This window comes from Ruditapes philippinarum, unplaced genomic scaffold (assembly GCF_026571515.1).
Source record: "Ruditapes philippinarum isolate M1 unplaced genomic scaffold, ASM2657151v2 ctg410_1_1_1_1, whole genome shotgun sequence".
In the NCBI taxonomy this organism is placed as follows: Eukaryota; Metazoa; Mollusca; class Bivalvia; order Venerida; family Veneridae; genus Ruditapes; species Ruditapes philippinarum.
In genome coordinates this window covers 587,048-608,533 of record NW_026851999.1, presented here as the reverse complement: position 1 = coordinate 608,533, position 21,486 = coordinate 587,048, and the positions used below count along the sequence as shown (strand labels likewise).

The window sequence follows — 21,486 nt, the reverse complement described above, 5'->3', positions numbered from 1 at the left end:
AACTGAAAATATGTTTTCCAAGATTCCAAAGTTAACATCTGGACCAATAACTTATGTGTCGACAAAATGTTACGAAACGTTAACCAGTTAGAATATATGTATCTATAACAAACAAAAAACTTGTATTCTTGTATGCAATATTTTTGTGGACCCTTTACCAATTTGTTGAAATACAGGCCAGGGCATTTACCCCGTTCACATTTTGATTATATTACCAAGTCAATTAATAGCCAAAGTTTAACATAATGGCCAGTAAATTGGTCTAGTCAGACGTCTTATATAAAGTTATATATCTTGAAAAACCCAGAATGGAAATAATTGCCAAGTCGATAAGGTCATTAGCCCGTTCTGCAAAAAAAATAAAATAAAATAAAATAAATAAAAGATATAAAAAAATATATATAAAAGAATTTCGTTTCTGACAAAAATGCTAAGCATTGATTGGGTTATTCTGCCTGCGCATGCGGCTCACGAGATATTCGCGCGCAAAACATTATGCTTCGTCCCAAACCTATTCGAACTTCTGGTTTTTTTTTTAGAATAAAGAATTCAATTACGTATTCAATCTAAATATAAACGGTGAGTAAGGTATCAAAAACTCATCGGAATTTTTTAACTAATTTTATTTATATCCAGAAACCGCCATAACGTTGAATTTATTGCAACATTTAACGTTAATTAGCGCAGAAATGTGAAACCTACTGGCTGGCATTATCTACAGTTTTAGATTTAATTTTTGACACAATAATCTAACATTTTTAGTTTTTCAGTTAATCTTACATTTATAATATTAGAAGAGAATTCCTTGGTTCAATGGCGAGTCGCCAAATCGTTTCGGCTGAGTGTGTAATCGGTTTTCTCTATAGTTAAGATTTTGAAAAATGAAGAGATTGTAAAGGATAATTTTAAAGACAAAGTACTCAGAGCATAAAGTTAAAATTGATATCAATATACCATGCAGAGAATAAAACAATATTAGTGATATCAATTTATTCAGAGTATAAAAACTATACAATGTATTAGTATAATATCAATATATTTAGAGTATATAGTCACAAATGACACTTATTTACTCAGCGTATGACTTTGTAAGTGATGTCAATACACTCAGATTAAAAGACTATATTAATTTGTGTTAAAAACTTAAATCTACACTAGAGGTCAAAAATACTTCACCTGCTGGTGCTAAGAGATGTATAGACTCCAATAATTCGAACCAATTTAGTCGCCTCTAATGCTCACGCATAGATAAACGGTGGCTGCAATTCTGATGCCTCAACCGCTAAAGGCAACCCATTAGCCACAAGGGGAAGTAACCATAGTACAGGCAATCCTTTAGCCACAAGGGGAGATAACCACAATATGCTTGTATTATTTTCCATCCACGTACATTACAATTTAAAACATATTCTATATAAACAGTGCACAGAAGAGCATCCCTGTAAAACGACTGTTTATCTTTAGTAAATCCGACAGTTTCATTTGTTAACAAGAACGCAAGACGAGATTATTCAGCAGGTTTTTTGTTATACAGTAAATTTGTTTTTATGATGCCACCTGTTAAATGATCTAAAACGCTTTCGGGGAATGTATTCTGAAAATGCAGACGTAATGAATCGAGTATGCGAGCATAAAAATTCTAGAAATTTCCCTCCACCTACCGAAATGAATTAACTTCGTACAGATATGAAAAGATCTCATAAAGTATATGATTGAGCGAATGTGTATAGATCAACGTTGTTGTCACTACATGCCCAAATACATATACATGATTAAGTAGATAAGATGTTTAGAAAAGTTTAGGAAGCATGTCAACAAACCATGTAATAACCACGTACATTCAGTCGTACTTGACTGTTTCATAATGCAATAACGAACAACATTAAATCGTACATGACTGTTTCACCATGAAATAACGATCTACATTAAGTCGTACTTGACTGTTTCACCATGAAATAACGGCGTACATTAAGCCGTACTTGACTGTTTCACCACGAAATAACGACCTACATTAAGCCATACTTGACTGTTACACCACGAAATAACGACCTACATAAAATCGTACATGCCTGTTTCACCATGAAATAACGACCTACATTAAGTCGTACATGCCTGTTTCACCATGAAATAACGACCTACATTAAATCGTACATGACTGTTTCACCATGAAATAACGACCTACATTAAGCCATACATGACAGTTTCACCCTGAAACAACGACCTACATTAAATCGTACATGACTGTTTCACCATGAAATAACGACCTACATTAAATCGTACATGACTGTTTCACCATGAAATAACGACCTACATTAAGTGGTACTTGACTGTTTCAGCTATCAGTTACTGTTTATTGATTTTCTCATTAATCTTTAATGTGTGGTTACTACGCTTCGTTACGAAAGAATAATTTCATTAAGCCAACATTTAAAATTCAATAGATAATTTACATAACTAATTACCTGTTATCATTGTCAAATTAATTTACATATGAAAACTATTTTATGATCGTATCTGTTTATCGTATTCGAAATAATGTAAACATATAACTGACTACTAGAGTTATTTTATGTAACTTTATACTTGTTAATCAGTGACATTTTTTAATGTCTTAATTCTTGTCAATCACTGCCTTAATACTCTAGGTTTTAATGCTTGTTTATCGCTGTTGGGATACTTTATGTCTTAATGATAGTTTATCACTGCTGAGATAGTTTATTTTCTTTAATGATTGTTTACTTGCTGATCACTTTTAAACACTGCTGAGGTTATCTATGTCTTAGTGTTTATCACTGTTTATCATTGTCTTGATACTTTATCCTTTTATACTTGTTTATCACTGCCAAGAGTATTAAATTATAATGTCTTAATGTTTGACCATCACTGCCGAGATACTTTATGTCTGTATGCTTGTTTATCACTGTCAAGATACCTTATGTCTTAATCGGTTAATAATTCTTTATGACTGCTGAGAGACCTTATATCTTAATGATTCTTTATCACTGTCGAGTTTTCTCATGTCTTTATGATTGTTTATTACTGCTGAGGTACTTTATGACTTAATGACTATTTATCACTGTCGAGATACCTTACGTCTTAATGATTGTTAATTACTGTCGAGATACCTTATGTTTTAATGATTGTTTATAACTGCTGAGATACCTTATGTCTTAATGATTGTTTATAACTGCTGAGATACCTTATGTCTCAATGATTTTTTATCACTGTCGAGACACTTTATGTCTTAATGATTGTTTTTCACTGCTGACTTGATACTTGTTTTATTGCCGTGATACTTTGATTGTTTATCACTTTCAAAAGCCATGTACACTAAAATACTAGATTATCTCTGTCGAGTTAATTTTTGTGTCATTGTTTATCATATATAACTTACTTTTACTATATGTAATTATCGTTACCTGACAGGGCTTTTAAAAAGCTTCTAAAATATGTTCAATTTATCAATTGTATGTAAATAAACATATAATATGAATAAAATGCAGTATAAAGCTTGCGGAACTTATCTATGAAGCCAAATAATTGTTATTCTGAGCCAATTATAATTGATAGGATCTTAATTACAAGTTAATGATTGCAAACATAATCTTATATATGATCTTATAAGTCGATACTCATGTTTATGTCTTTCTCATATAAAATGACTAAACACTAATTTATAATTCATTTGCCAAATACTTTATCCACTGTTATACACTGTTAAATAGAATTTACCTTTTCTATGTTCTCACAGTCAAATAATAATTCCCGGAAAACAAGAAATCAGTTCCCACTACTTTTTATGGGTGATTTCTTATAGATTAACTTCAGAACTCTCTAGCAGAAAAGCTAACGACAGGAATATCTAATATGTTATAGAAAATAATGATGATTAAATAAAGAAACCTATAAATCAAACGGAGCCGCCAATAATTTTGGGGTTTTCTGAAGTGCGCCATACTTTTGAAGACTTTAGTTTTGAAAACTTGGCCTATATATGTACGAAAACAATGTAGATAGGTCACCGTCATCTTCTCATTAAACTGACGATTGGACACGAAAAGTAGGTCGCGAATATATAGTCCTTAAAGCGTGGTTTGTCACACATTTTCGCGATGACACTTAACTAGTAGAAATAGAAATTAGATATATGTTTTAAATTTTGAATATTTTATGCTTTATGAACAAATCGAATCAGGAAAACTTATTTTTTCCTACTGGATTAAAGAAAGATCATTTGTGCACACAACGAATTACAGTATTGTTGAAATTAAATCCGATTTGCCTTGCTGATGGAACAAACACAATATCGCGCACCCTTATATTGCAAAAAAATGTTAACAAAACAAAACCTCATTCCCTTGCACGATAAAAACGGAAGTGATTATGATTGTTATCTGTATCATGTTCCTAGGGGTCAAAGGTTATCTGTACTTCTTTTTAGAGAGTCAGAAAAAGCATGATAAATACAAAACGCTGCTGAAATTATTCAACAGGTATCATCTGCATCCAATTATTTCTTTCAAACATATTTCACAGACACGTGTAAAGCACGCGCTACGTTGATATATTGACGAGAGAAAAATGCACTTTCGTTTGGCTTTTAATCAGTTTCTCTGAAATGCTTGTTTTGTATCTTATCTGATAATCAGAGTGTAAGAAACGCTCATTGCAAGCGGTCCTCCCAATCTCATATCTGCTTATTAGCAGTCTATCTGATATACAAAATATGTACAGACTGTTATTTATTTACTTCGTCAAACCGGCACATATCTTCCAAACTACAGTACCGAATGTTTCATTCATCAAGGAAAGTTGTATGTTTGCTTTCACCATGGTATGAATGTTGTTTCTTACTGTTGTCGTTTGTGGTGTACATGAATATATAAGAGCCTCGTCACGACAAAACCAACATAATGGGTTTGCGACAAGCGTGGATCCAGACCAGCCTGCGCATCCGCGCAGTCTGATCAGGATCCATGCTGTTCGCTTACCAACCCTATTACAAGTAGAGAAACTGATAGCGAACAGCATGGATCCTGATCAGACTGCGTGGTTGCACAGGCTGGTCTGGATCCATGCTGGTCGCAAACCCATTATGTTGGTTTTGTCATGACGCTGCTCATAATTATTTTACAATATTCAACTAAAGAAGAATAAGAAAGAACGTTTAGTATTTTAACCTTTAATTGTTTTATTAAAATATTTCTTCTTCACATAGGGCAAGTATGAGTTTTATAACGTTTTGATAATGGTTTAAGAACACCTTAGAGACTTCCTACCTTAAAATAGTAGTGCTGAAAGTGAAATTATTCGTCTTAAAAAGTTGCAAAAAAGTAAACAAAGTAGTATTTTGATTTCCATACAAAATACCAAATCACTCTAACTGTACTAATTGCCAAAAAAGCAACAGAAGCAAAAGATGGTTAGGTAATTGGCTAACGAGTACCGCTTTGGAAACCTTTAGAAGACGCCTGCAAAAACAGCGTTTGAGAAATGAAAAAAATAAGTGTTTCTGATGCATAATGGGCCTTTAAGGATAGGGGCCAGGCCAGGTTTTCGTCAAATTGTTATAACATATGTAGTAAAGAAAAAATTATCTTCCAAATATTCATGATTGACGGCATAACCACCATTTCGCATTTGAACAAGAATCCACATTGTTCAGTTACATGGTAAATTGATTGCGAAACCTTCCATATATCTAAATTCTTTCATCGAATGTTTCCGTATTCATGCGTATCTTCACATTTTGAACCTTATGGTAAACAAGTTTTCCGTGTTAAGTACAATCTTTCAACACCGTGTTAATAACAATACAGGTAATAAGCGAATTAAAAAAACAGAATACGTTCTACTCGAGTTCGTCTTAGTAATCAAACGCTCGATGAATTTTAAAGGGCCCCGGTGTGGCAAATTTTTTCTTTTTTTCTTCTTTGATTATTTTATTTAGGGGCTTTATTAAATGAAAACACTTGATTTTTTGTGTTGGGCATTTTAAAATTTTCCGGGATTAAATTTTTTAAAAAAATCCACATCGCCATTCTTACAGGAAAAATGCCCGAATATTCCCTTACGTAATCAAAAAGGAAAAAATGTAATAAAATGAATTATTTATGAGGTTTTTTGGGAAAAAGCCACAATTTGTATTTCATATCAATGTAACATCCTATGACTGACGTACAGGATGTAAAACGCCCTAATATTATACCTATTGGATCAACAAAACATCAACTTTAAGGTATTAAATTTTGATATATATTTAATAGAATATTACACATGTATGGTCTTTGACCATTTTTATGACTTTTGGGGTGTTTGGGGAAGGGGATGTCAATGACTCAAGTCTGAGATCTCGTACACAAAGGAAACCTAACATTTACAATTGATATCCGCACTTTATTAAACACAGCAAATCTGGTGTTCATCTAGAAACAAATCCAGTGAAAATGGCATAGAAGTAAGAAGGCCTTCTTGAGCTTCCGTATATTGTATATTTTCTATTTGAATCGTAGGTAATTTGCGGGAAGGCCACCTGTGTTGTAAATCCTTTTTGATCTCAGTGAAAACACACTGACAGGAATTACACCTACGTCAGAATCACAAAGGTAAATGAAAGAAAAAAATGTTTTAATTAAGAGAATAGTGGGTTATAATTAGCGGCGAATTAAACACTTCTTTAGGTCAAACGAGAGCATCAGTCTAATGTCAATAACAATACGTCCTCTTCCTTTCATATTGGTGGCCATCTTGTAACTTTCTTATGTCAAACATTGTTTTTTTATTTATACAGGTGGCTTCCGAAACTACAAACTTGTGACGTACATTTTGGTACATATCATTTTGTAATGATTATCCAGGTTCACCATTCTTTTAAAATGTCTGCATTGGTTCAAAAATTTGGTATACAATGTATATCCTTGAAATGAAATGTCCAGGTTCACAATTTTGGTATATACCATTGCATTGCAATGACTGTTCAGATTCACCATTTTGATATATGTCATGTTACAATTACTGTCCAGGTTCATAATTTTGGTATATACCATTGCAATATTTGTCCAGATTCACGATTTTGATACACCATTGTAGTGACTGTCCATGTTCACTTGTTTGGTATATACAATTGCAATAATTTCCAGGTTTATCATTTTGGTATACACGATTGCAATCACACTTTTGGTATACACCATTGCAATGCCTGTCAAATCATTTTGGTATAAACTATTGCAATAAATGTTTAGGTTCACAATTTTGGTATACACCATTGCAATGCCTGTCTAGGTTCACACTTTTGGCATATACAATTTCAATGCCTGTATTACTTCACAATTTTTGTACATACCATTGAAATGACTGTCCAGATTCATCATTTTGGTATACATCATTGCAATGACTATCCAGTTAAAACATTTTTGTATTCACCATTGCAATAATGGTCCTGGTTCACCATTTTGGCATACACCATTTCAATGATTAACCATGTTCACAATTCTGGTATACACCATCGCAATAATTGTCCAGGTTCACCATTTTGCAGAATACTTAGTATTTAATCGGAGCAAAGAAAAGGGTGTGATCGTTTACAATTTTCTTTCCTTTCTTTCAGTGTTACAACTTGAAAATTTCAAAATTTAAAAAATATATAAATAACCTGAAAATAAGAGGCATAAATGCCAAAAGAGCAAAGAATTTCACTAAGCACTTCAAATACAAAATAGTGTCTGATCGAATATTTTTGTGACGGATAAAATAAACTGAACGCCTACGTTCTGTAAATATTCATTTTCACAAATTTGCGTTCAAACATTCACAAATTTCTTAACAGGGAAAGTTTTGTTTATAATTAAGCAACACGTGGAAGTCATCATGTATGGAAGTTAGTAATAGGTTTTAAGACTACTATGTAAACATTAGAAAAAATGTTGTTTGTAATTTACTTATTGTATATGTATTCATAGTACATGGCTTTATCCAATGCATTTTGAAATTCACGCGACAAAATATCCAGTGCCAAGGTAATACGATTTAACTAACATTATGCTAATCTAATTGTAAATAATGTAGAAAAAAACACACAAACAAACAAAAAACTAGACTGTCATAATTTTGTTAATTTGGGACGAAGAAGTAGGGCGTATTTTAGACGAAGAAGTAGGGCAAATTTAGGACGATGTAGAAAGGCAAAGAGTAATGACCAATCAGAGTCAAATTTTTAATGGCATTATATAATCTGAGATATTGCAAAATACATGTACATTTCACCGATGTCAGAATATCACAACAGTCATTAAAATAGTTTTATTTGAAAGCAAAGTCTAAAAAAGATTTTTTGAAAATATCTTTAAAATTTACAAGTATCCTAATTGAAATCTAATCACTCAACTATTTTTGGAACAGATAGAGCAAACATTTTAATTGGTCAGTTTCAAACAATGTCATACGTAGAATCGACCTATCACTACAGGATCATTCAAATATATTTCTTTTTGTTCACTATATAATGCGTACAAAAAATATACTCATTTTATTTATTTATGACATTCATGTTATTTTATTGATTGATTGAATATTCGATTGATTAATTGATTGATTGATTGATTTGTTTATTTGTTCATTTGCATTTTGTATTTATTTATCTATTTATTTATTCATTCATTCATTTATTCATTTATTCATTTATTCATTTACTCATTTATAGAATGTACATGTACATGTGCCTGTATATAATTTTGAATGAATTGGGAATTTACATATCTCTGTCATAAAGACGAGTCAACTTATGTTCCTGTAAGTGCAAACAATAATGATCAAAAGTATATTATAAGCCAACTAGTGATTAAACTATATTACAATATTCAATGAGGTACATGTAAGAAATTAATGTCTTATTACAAAACAAGCACGCCTATTGTTATAAAATCATCAGAACACCCACATACTCTAAGTTTCCGTAAATAGATATAATGATCATACAGAAATTATAGTTTCGAACTTTTAACAATATTTGCTGTTATAAGAATGTAATAGATTCACCGTTTTATTCTTTTTACCCACTTATCTAGCGTATTTCAGAATAGGATTAAACTTAATTGTTTCCGACAGACGGGTATCTGTTACGTCACGTGAAGTTTCTCGGTGAATCATATCTCATAGGCCAATGCAATTCGCTATGTTTCTTGGTGTTATAAAATATGATATTAAGACAATTTTGCACAGTGTTTCCCGTCCGTGCGTTCGTGTGTTTGTTTTTTTTTAATTCTCCAGTCAGTATGATCTATGTTAAATTTGTTACAACAACATCATCAACAACAGCAGCAGCAGCAACAACAACAACAACAGCAGCAGCATCAGCAGCAGCAGCAAGAACAACAACAACAATATTAAGATAACCTTCATATTAGTAAAATCCTAAAACATATACTTTCCAAAATGTTTGCTTCTTACACAATATCATATCTTTTTGAACGTTTTTTTTACTTAAAAGTATTTTGTTTTATGCACTAGTTACAGTGTTGCTGGTCCATGTCATGAAAGAAGGGTACAAAGAGGTCAATATCTCTTTTAACAATTTAACCTTTATTGCAAGTAACCAAGTTAAATCTTTAATATAAACATACCATGTTGTGCAGTAAGAACATAGCAATGACATCTTTCTGGCATATAATATTAAAAATAAAAAATGAAATAAAAATAAATGAATTATAAATACACAAGTGATATACAGAATGGCACACGTTTCAAATTGCAATGAGGGCACCTAAATCACAAATGAACTTTACGAACTATTCAATCACGTGATACATGATTTTTAATTTGCAAACCTTTGAATTGTTGTGTAATGAATGAGCTCATTTTAGGTGCGAAGCGTGTAAAAGTACGAATGACTGTATGTATGAATCTCTAGTTTCCAATATATCATGACTTCTGACGAAAGTACATTGGGGGTATCAACATAATTATTTATTTAACAGTAATCCCTAAAGATTGTTGAAATTCATCATCTTGAATGGCTGATATTTTGAGACCATTGGCATTAATGTATTTACCCTATTTTATTTATAGTGTCATGCAATGTTTTTGGACGTTCATGAATGTTTATTTCACGTAACACCCTAGTAATGAATAGAAAACACACGAGAGTTTTCGTTATTGTACTTTACCACCAATGCTTATTTAGTCATATCAGAATATGAATCCACTTCATTCAGAACCCACAGAACATACATCATTTAACTGTTTCTACAAGCCTATATAGAAACAACCGTTTTAAGTTTATGTATCATCTCCACTTACATCATAGGAGATGTGAAGAATCCTGATATTAAAACAATTATTTCACGGTAGGTGTTTGCCGTACGAGTTGTAGTAAAAACTTCACTTTGATGGCGGTTTTATTTCACGGAAATGTTTTCCCCCATTTATCGATTTCCGCGAGTCTGCAACTTTTAAGAGAATAACTCGAAGAACAATCTATCTAGGTATAAATTGACGTAATCCAGGAAACCACCTGTTCGCTTATATCCTTCACAAAAGGAATTTGCAACGTTAGAGAGGGAATAAGAATTATGATACGATATGATTAGATATAAAAGAAAGAAAGATTATCCCCTGAATGGGTTTAACAATGTTTGAAATGTTTATTGGTGCTTACCTTTTGACGCCAAGAGGGACGAACATTAGTCGGAAGGCGTTTGCAAAATTTTCAAATATTTATTTTCACATTTCTGTTAGATGATTAACGTGTGGTAACATCAATCGTGTGATATTGGTTTATGTAATTCCCATGTATTAAAAATAATTTTAATAATTTAATAAATTTAATAGTTTAATAATTTTAAAATTTTAATTATAAAATTTGAACTTCAATACTGTCTCTGGCTAGGCATAAGTTAGTCACATTGCAATGCCTTCCCGCCAAAAAAATCTCACATCGGCCAATATCGTAGCCGGTTATTTCCGGAACGTTATTTTTCCAAAATCTTGGGTATTAGATAACTTACAATCACTCCTTTCTTATCGATATGTACTTAATTCAGGTTATAAGTAGTTAAGATTTATTGAATAACACTAACAAAACGGAAAAGACCGATTTATTACGACATTGGCCGATGTTAGATTATTTGTCGGGAAAGCATTACAGTAAAACTACCTTAAGGTTATAAAGAAAAATTGAGCTCTAGTTTCAAATCTCAGGGTTTCTATTGGTCAGTATACATTGCATTCTTTGCAAATTTCTGACCAATCAGATATTTGAGTAAGAGGTTAGATTGGTGAGATGATTGTAAACGCAACAAACATTGGTGTTTTATTAAACAGACATGTTATCAAGGTCTAATCTTGTCCTTTTACTGTCTTTTTCAATTCACCATAATCACAAGGTGAATAACATCTCTCTTAATTCTGGGTTTACTGCAAATGTACTTTAAGCGTTTAGAGAATAAGTACATTTTTCGTACATTTTACTGAAATAATGTAAAACAATTAGCAGCTCTATCAACCTTTTAACAATGTACTTATTTCATCAGGGTGTTTCTGTTCAAAGGTCTTACTCATACAATAAGGTTTGGCTTTCACATCATGGAACCTACTCATATAGTACAAGTATCAATCCTGTATGAAAACTGGTAAAACAGTTGTTGTTGTAAAGAGTTATTGACACTTTCAAAAAGTTCGTATCAATTTTACCATTATTTTGATGATTATAATAATGGCCGTCTCTTATTCGTGATTTAAAATGTACTTTGTGTATAAAAGCTGAAGAGCAAAAGATATTTTTTATAGTTTATGTCTAATTGGGATGAATATTGTTTACTAGTTTGTATATCATCGCAACAGACAACAACATAAAACAAAACAATATAAAACAACAATATGACGTTAGTTTCAAGCATCGATTTGAAAGTACCTGTTTAATTGAAGGCGATATGTTAATTTTAAATTAATATTTCATAATAACATTTCACTTTACTGTTTACGGGAGCTGCAATTATGAAATATTAATTAGATGTATGATTTCCATATCTTTATTGTCAATCGAATACTCATATAATATTTGATTTGTAACGTTTGATTGAGTCATAACCAGTCAATCACGCGCCTGACACGTCAGAGCGTTCGTATTTAAATTTTATCGTCTGCTGTTATATATAAAATATTTAACAAGATCCTGTTTCCATATATGTCCAAGTAAAAGAAAGAGCATCGGAACTCGAGGCTATCTGATTTGTGCAAGGGGGGCGTAGCCTCGTATTTTGATGTTCTTTCTCTTTTGTATCATAAGCAAAAGTAAAAACACGTTTCCTTTTGTCACAATATGAAACTCAGAAGAAAAAAAACAATGAAAGAGCATCTGAGTATGATATTTCTATCGCTATCCAATTCTCTGTCGTCACGATGAGTAAACCCCAGAAAAATTGAGCCAATCAATGGGCATGCTCTGAAGAGCGGGTACCTAATATCTGCACTCCAGTTAACGCATTGTGTACGATTTAACTTTAACATTTTTAACAGAAAGGTCCCCAAAATATGATACACACCACTATAAAGAACTATATGCACTTGAAGATGATAAATAAGGGGCCTACTTAGTAACTTTTCTACTATGGCTCTCTTGAACCTAGAACACCATTTTGTTAGAATTTTGTATCACTCCGCGCTAGGATGTAACACATTTGACTGACATGCGGTGTTATTTTTTGCGATGTTCATGAGTAATGATACGACCCTCTGGTATTTACAATCATACACGCCTCATAAATCTTATACCCTACCAATGATCGTGAGCTTGCTAGAATATATGCTCTTTAATTCCTATCTTTTCTGCTTCTACCTTCATACATATTGTTTAATTTAGTTAGTTTAACCATACATTTTTATGCTTTTTTATCAGCAGCCTTTCTTTTAAAGATGTATTATGCTCAAATTTGATATTTGAAAAAAAGAAGATAAAAATGATGTGTAAAAAACATCTTTTTAAATACTCACAGAGACAATGTGTTACGTTTTAAAGTACACACCGTATGGTAAAATAGTGTAATTAAAAAAAACTTACAGGGTTTTTTTTTTAAAGAAAACAATGGTCATATTTTAATTTTCATTTTTTTTTTTTCAAAGTCCTGTTACATTTTCCATAATGTGTCTCATTGATCATAAAACTTAGCCAGCTTTTGTCTTCCTTGCGTTGCTTTAATTAGAACAGTTATAATGATTAAATTATCTTTATGGAAGTCAAAATACCACGCTGTTCACAAATTGGTACCTCGTTCAAAAATTATTTCACATTCGACGCTATGTACTTCACAGGTGATATGCATCTTAAATGTTCTTTATCCATTATAATAAAATTCAAAAACACATGCTTGACCTTTATTTCATTAGCTTAATGTTCCTTTTAATAATTACAATACTAAATGTTGATAGACAAGTATTATAATTCCTCGTCCACCTTCATATATTTACATGATATATTCTAAAAATAACTACACATGTATACAATTAAACTTCGTTCGCTCGAACTCGGATTGCTCGAATACCTCCCTTCGCTCGAACTCCCTGGCCAGTCCCGGCAAATTCCTATACAGTATATATCGTTCTAACTCGGTTCTCTCAAATACCGATGGCTCGAACTCATCAACCTGATATCTGGTCCCTTTGGCAGAAATATATTTTCCCCATCATACGTTTCATATTATATAACTTAACAAATCATTATTTCTATCGCCAATTTGCTATTATATTGACATTATGTTTGTAATGTAGATGATGAATAACATTCATGTACGAAATCTAAAAATAGTACATTTTCTGCTGTGGTATTTTTTATTGGTTGTTAACACATAGTTTCCACGAATCAGAAAGAAGGTCCCACTTTCAATGGACCAGACGGCTATGAACGAAGCTATCCGATTATGTGGCCCCAGCTTTGCCGTGTGCAAAATGCGCAGCGCTTTTAAGTTTGGGAACCACATAATCGGATAGCTTCGTTCATAGCCGTCTGGTCCATTGAATTTATCGAAAGATTTTGTCGTTGGAAAAAAACGGCGATAATATTGATGTTTATTTCGGCTGTTGCGTTGTTTATATTACCGTTGAAGTTTAAAATTGACCATCATCGTGAAGAATTATATCTTATGTGTCGATAGACCAAAGGATTATGTGAAAATATTGGAAATGGATTAAAATACATGGTGATTATGACGGTAGGGGTGCGGATTTTTTCCGGCGAACATTTTTATCTTGTGTATTATTATAGTTGTTGAAATATGATTTTTTTTCAAAACGGCATATATTAAGATTTTTTGATATATATGATCAGTACATGTCCTGGGATTGACAAATATGCATTTTATTTGGATTTTAAAGGCGTTTTGAGCTCCAAACCACAAGCGTCTGTGTATATTTCCGCTGAATTTGTCTTCTTTTACTCCTGATATCAAGGCAGCAAAAGGTCACCCATTATCAAGATGAGCGTGTGAAATAGTAGAGCACATTAAAGGCAACAGTGACGTCACAAAGACGTCATACAAACGTGACGGTGTGAAAGGCAAAACGTTTACAAAGCGGTGTTCCGAAGAGGCCGGCTTTTATTTTAAATGTTTATCCTGGTGAAGAATCAAAGAAAATAACATTTGTTTCATTTAATCGTCTGAGAAACAGAAGCTTGCAGCTAAATTTGAAATAATATGATATATAAACACACACATACAATGTTTCATTTGTCTTGGGTTTGAGGCAAGATTGAACGCTTCTGGGAGGGGGGGGGGACAACGCTCTGTCTAAAAGGTTAACGATTTGGAAAATGGAACCAGCAGACGCTATGGTGTTTAATTTACTTACTACCTGAGCCAAATGTTTAATAAATTACAAGTGAATTCGTAAAATCATTACAGAAAATTTCTTTACACAAAGAGAGTCTGGCTTGATTTCAGACAATTCTATTTTCTCGAGAGAATAAATGTTGCGATAAGATTGATATATGTTACTTGTTTTGTTTTTATTTCAAACTAAACAAAACATATTTCAATATATCATTAATCATTGTTTTAAAACGTTACAAAAAAATCACGCCATGGCAACAAAACTAGATTCTAACAATGAAAGGGCGGAGATAAAAAGTTTCTTATTAAGACGTTTAAAATACCAAGGCTTTAGGGTCATTTGGTGTAATTTTATATAGCAATTTTATATATAGATCTATCCATATTATGTTTTTTTTTATTTAAAACCAAGATGAAATTATTGGCTATTATTCTAAACAAAGACTTATTATATGTTAAGTATAAAACCAGACATGTTCAATTATTGTTTACAAATATATTATCAAGCAATTATTTACAAGGAAATTAAGAACTGGGTTTCTAAGTAAAACAAAATAATTATGCTACTGACGAATTTGGTGCACCAGTTTATCAGTATCTGAAAACTTCTTTAACCTATGTAAAAGATCAGAAACGTGCATCACTTTATTCAAACTTGTACTTTGTTATAATGATTAACGGCATGATGGTTTAAAGCAACAAAATGTTATGCACAGCAAAGTGCACATGTGAACGTAAAAAATAACTTTACATGTTGCAAAAAAACAATGTTCAGTTTTATTTTTTACTATGCAAAAATAATCAATAATCCACGCAAACCAAGAACATTTTAAATATCGTTCGGAATGTATCGGTAGCGTCCAATTCCTTAAAAAGAGTGGGACAGTTTCTTTTTAATTTGGTTAAATTTGATATCTTATCGAAAACATTTTTCAATTTCAATCATTTGTCAATCACCAGTATTAAAGTAAATCTATTTGTAATATATAACTAATTCAACTCAAATCGATAGCAAAAAACGAACAGAAAAAAGAGCAAAATATCACGTTATGTTTTAAACAAGTATTTTATGTTATGCATACATCTTTCTTAAAATGCATATATTTGATCTATGTATTTATACTAGATCTCTAAACCATGCGCACTTAATTTATTTGATGATACTGAAATTACTGAGTGATCAAAACAAAGAGTACAACAGCGTTTATCTTACACAATGTTTATTGTACACTTCATTAGTGGATATAGTGCTCAATAATTGTTGCTAATTACTTTAGATTGACTTATATAGACCATGATTTCCCAGAGATGCAAACCCAAGACAACAAAATTAATACAGCAATAACATTAGCCATATTATTAATTATTATATGATTCCTGGCAAAATACTCGCTAATTACTGGAATACTAAAGAGTCTCGGCAAATGCGGTTATTTTCTAGACGCCTGATATATTACGAAGACTAGATGTATTTATATATCTGTTACTAACTAAATAGTATCTATACTAGACAAAAACGAAACCTAATTAATTTCATAACAACCACTTTTGACGATACGGGTCGAAGTTGATGACGCCCTACTCCTAGCTACTTCCAGAAAAAAAAAACATTGTCTATATCCGTAACTATGTTACATTCAATAACTGGTTTCCTAGGCGGAACTTGATTTGATAAAGACAGGCATGTTTTGTAGCGACTTGGCAAACAATTTAAATATTTTATGCCGCATTACTGCTTTTCCATCATTTTAGAATTCAGAAAAAATGTATTTTTGTTCCAATCTGGAAATTGTTTAGAAATTTAGTTGAAATCTTTTGGAATAATAGGGGTAATTAGCTAATGCTTCTTCAGTGCATTTTGCAGTTTTGTTAACGTTAAAGATGAGATTTTACTTTATTTAGTTAGATTCATAATATACGTTATATCTTTATCATGTATCATTATCAAATCACTGATGTCGGCGTCATGTTCGACCTCATCATCATCATCATCATGTTATCTTCATCGAAAAAGTATATCATCGTAATCATCATCTTCATCGTCGTCGTCATCATCATAATTATCATCATCATCACCATTAACATCATCACATCATCATCATCATCATCGAATAGCAAGGATAATAGGAGGTAAAAATAAATTTAAACCAATATTCCAATTGTAATAGAAAGAGCTTTCGAAAATATTAATTAGCAAAGGCAATGCCCAATGAATATATTTCGTACTTACAAATTGTATATATCAATATCGTCATTACACTGTATTATAATGATAAAATTGATTGAAAGCATTGGCAACATTTGTGCTTTATGCTAATTAATGCTCTTTAAGATTTAGTGAGATATGTATGAAGCGTGTCTTTTTCAAAACGAATACTTCCTTTAAAAAATTAAGAAAACTTCCAACTGTCCAAATTTGGTTCCAGCCGTAAGAATGTAGACTGGCTCATTGACACGTTATTTATTAGGTAAATAAAAAAAGGATAAAAATGAAAGGAATATGATATTCAAACATGACACTATCAGTGAAAATTAATATTGCTACATAATATCATGTACATGTACTTAATACAGTGGTACTTTCTTCTTGCTCAAAGAACCAATACTATCGTTATCATATATATGTGGATGTTGCTAGACATTCCAAATCAAATGTATAACATAAATTATTATGTTTATTTGTAGAAGAAAGTTACTCCAGTGGAAACGTAAATTTATATATTTTTACGTTAGAACATTTTTGGGTACTAATTAATTATTCAAAGACAAGGTCGCTCGCTTCTGTCCGACGTACTAAAAGATTAATCATTAGTTGACTAATTGAGTTTTTTTTAAATGTTTATGGATATGTAATGCACTAAATGTGCAATAATTTACAATGTTATTCGGTGATAAATATATTTCAACACAAAAGGTTCTACTCCACGAATTATTTTGAGGTTTTTATTTTTTTTTGCTAAGATCTAGTATACGTTCAGGTACATGATGACTATTATGATACTTGTAAAATCAATGGATAAGCATAAAACAATGCTATAAAAAATTCCGTATGAAAATTTCACAGACATCTAGCACTGTAAACAAGTGTTTAAGCACCCATTGCACGAAACAGAAATTCGTAAAACGCACGTTCCTGAAATACAGCAAATTCCGAAATAATAAAACTACGGCAGTTCAAAGCTGGCATATCAAATGAATGACTACAATGTGAGTAACAACAAAGTCAATGAAAGCAATGTATGAACAACATCTGTCTATTTTCATGTCCTTAATTTTGTAGTTGATCTAGCAAATTTGAATCGTTTGTTGCCCCTATGCACGCCATGTTAACTAATTAAATGAGGTCACAATCCATTAGTTTCACATACCTGCATATAAACTACGTATTTTCGTAGAATGATAACGTTAAATCTGTCTGTATTAAAGGTAGGGACCGGTTATTGTGATGTATTATATTGACATCATATCGGATAAGTCAATATTCGGATAGATAATTATGTTTGCAAATTGAGCTATCTGTATATATGACTCTGACACTGTAAAAGATGGCTGGTATTAGAAATTCTTTATTCATGAATAGAACACATCCATATTTTAAAGAGTTCATCAAAAGGCACAGAGGAAATGGCAAACGCCTTGGGATGTTGACATCTTACAGATGTTGGTATGCTATCAACTACCACTGTTTACTGAGAATATATTGTGCAAGGGTGCTCTCAATAATAAAAGGTAGAGCTATCCTCGTCATCAAGCTTGTGCTAATTGTCATGAAAATTTAGAAAATCAAAGTTAAATATTGTGAAGACAATAATTTTCACATTGCAAACATCACTTACAACCCATGTAAATTATCAAAAAGAAGTCAAAATATGCAAGGATGACAGTCACTGCGTAAGTAACGCAGTAGAAACTAACACAGAAGAAATATGGTGAAAAATTCTACAAAATCGGTCATAAATCAAACATTACATGGAAATTATTTCTTTATATTTACATTACGAAATGTGCAAGGTCTTTACAGTAGATCCAATACATTTGGCCTGATTATACATACCTTAGAATATTTTCAGACGAGATGTAATAATATTTCTAACCAGACTGTCTTATTTGCTCGTTGAAATGTTCCTTCTGTCTGCCATCGCATTATTTTCTTCTCTTATTTTCAAACTGGTTTGCCAAATTCGTACTACGCATGGCAGCCCTTAGAAATACACACCCAAACAAAAAAAACTTTCATTATTCAAGTAAGAATTGATGTTATGATGTTGAAACAAAAGCGGAAACCGAATCCCGCGCATGCGCAAATCATTGAAACATTTAAAAAAAATTGTTTTCGAATACATGGACCAAATCATGTCAGGGTCTTTATAGTTAAACGACGCATTAAATTGATAATATAGAATTAACATCCTGTAGAAAATCCTAGAATGGTCTACTTTATGAAGATGTTATCGTTTCAAAACAGAACTAGGTAATATAATGAGATAAGCAACTATCGACTTGGTCAGTACGTGGTCTTATGACGGTGTCCACTTGACAGGCGTTCGATAGCTAAGCCTAGTATATGATAATTATATGCGTAAAAGACCAATGGCTCATAATTTTCTTATATTTACACCGTTTGCGCCGAACAACAACAACAACAAATTCACATTGAGCATCAAAACAAAATGGCGACGCGCATGCCTGATTGGACAAAAAGATCACGTGGCATTAATCTCTAATACCCTGCTGTTGAATTCTTGTCCAAGAACAGAATTAAAGGATCACAAAATTTGTTTGCCCAATGATTTGTCCTGCAATTATTTTCGTCTATCAACGAATTAACAATAGGTATTTTATTGGATTCATAATCAAATGCCGCACCCCTTTAATAGCTTATGCAATTCAGTACAAAATTATTCATTCCAAATGATGTAAATGAAGAAACAGATCCGATGAATGGATATACAAAATAATTTATTGCAATTAAGTTATTCCGTGCAATTCACTCACAGTGTTGGCAATAAGAGGTTTCTCTTATCAACCTGTTCACATGATTGGACGGCATCCAGGTATCAACAAAGCTGAGCCGTGTCACGACAAAACCAACATAGTGCGTTTGCGACCAGCATGGATCCAGACCAGCCTGCGCATCCGCGCAGTCTGATCAGGATCCATGCTGTTCGCTTACAAACCCTAAAACAAGTAGAGAAACTAATAGCGAACAGCATGGATCCTGATCAGACTGCGCGGATGCGCAGGCTGGTCTGGATCCATGCTGGTCGCAAAGCCATTATGTTGGTTTTGTCGTGACACGGCTCATTTTTTTTTAATTCTTTCCAATATCCTAGGCATTATTTATTATTGTTAGTTTTGTTGCTTTTCTCCTCGACGTTCAAAGAGACCTCGGTGGGTGATAGGTAACGCTTGTAATAATTGAAGATTGAGAGTTAATTGATGAATACCTCAATATAATGAATTAATGTAAAATAATTGAGTAAGGTTTTTACAGAAAGTCCAGATACGAAAGTCAATCATTATGATGGAAGTACTCGTATACGTGTAACTGTTGTTGTTGTTATTGGTGGTGGTAATGGTGGTGGTGGTGATGATGATGATGATGATGATGATGATGTCGCTTTATTTCGCTGTTGTTTTTTATTGATTTTAAAAAATAAATATTTTTTTTATATAAAACTCATCATAAATTGATATTCAAAATTGAGTTAATATTTTGTAATTGGTTATTTATATACATTATTTTTAATCTCCAATTTTATTTTTATTATGCTTTGTGCAAATTAAGCTTCATGGTGGAAAATTAACAGGCAGTTATTGTGTATATAATAAAAATAAGTATATAATATCATAAATACAGTGCTGTTTCAGCAAGATAAAGGTTTAAATAGCAATGATATATACAGTTGAAAGTTTAAATTTCCTGATTTTCAACAAGGTCCAGAGACATAAACAATCTCTAAACTCTAAACTATTTTAGAACTCCTTCTTTATCTCCAACTTAATCAATGGAAAAAAATAGAATCATATTACTAAGTATGGTAACATAATATGACTCAAATAAACATCAGTTAAAATAGCTGAAAAGAACTATAAAGAACAAATTATTATTATTACAGCTGTTTACATTATTCCATTTGAGTAATCATCCCCTCGAGAAATACAAACACCCGTGAATCGCCTCTATATGACCGTATACGAAGATATCCAAAATGAATATATGGAATAAAAAGGGCGTATTGATCCACCTTGTCGACCGCCTCTATAAAAATCGTTTGAATTTGCTAAAACAAAATAAAGCCTTTAACCGCCAACAAAGTGCCCTATCGATTATCCGTCTCACCAATTCATCATTTGAGCCGTGTCGCGACAAAACCAACATAATGCGTTTGCGACCAGCATGGATCCAGACCAGCCTGCGCATCCGCGCAGTCTGATCAGGATTCATGCTGTTCGCTTACAAACCGTATAACAAGTAGAGAAACTGATAGCGAACAGCATGTATCCTGATCAGACTGTGCGGATGCGCAGGCTGGTCTGGATCCATGCTGGTCGCAAATCCACTATGTTGGTTTTGTCGTGACGCGGCTCATTTATAGTATCTGTAAACATGGGCCATCTAACTGTAGAGAAAACATTTGTTAGCCAATTTTATCGATGAATCCGATAT

General features: G+C 32.2%; 1 protein-coding gene across 14 annotated transcripts in view; it reads left to right on the top strand.

The window, feature by feature from the left end:
- Nucleotides 1-21,486, top strand: part of LOC132745393 (potassium voltage-gated channel protein Shaw-like) — a 136,447-nt gene that overhangs the window by 12,657 nt on the left and 102,304 nt on the right. The gene's annotated exons all lie outside the window — the stretch shown is intronic.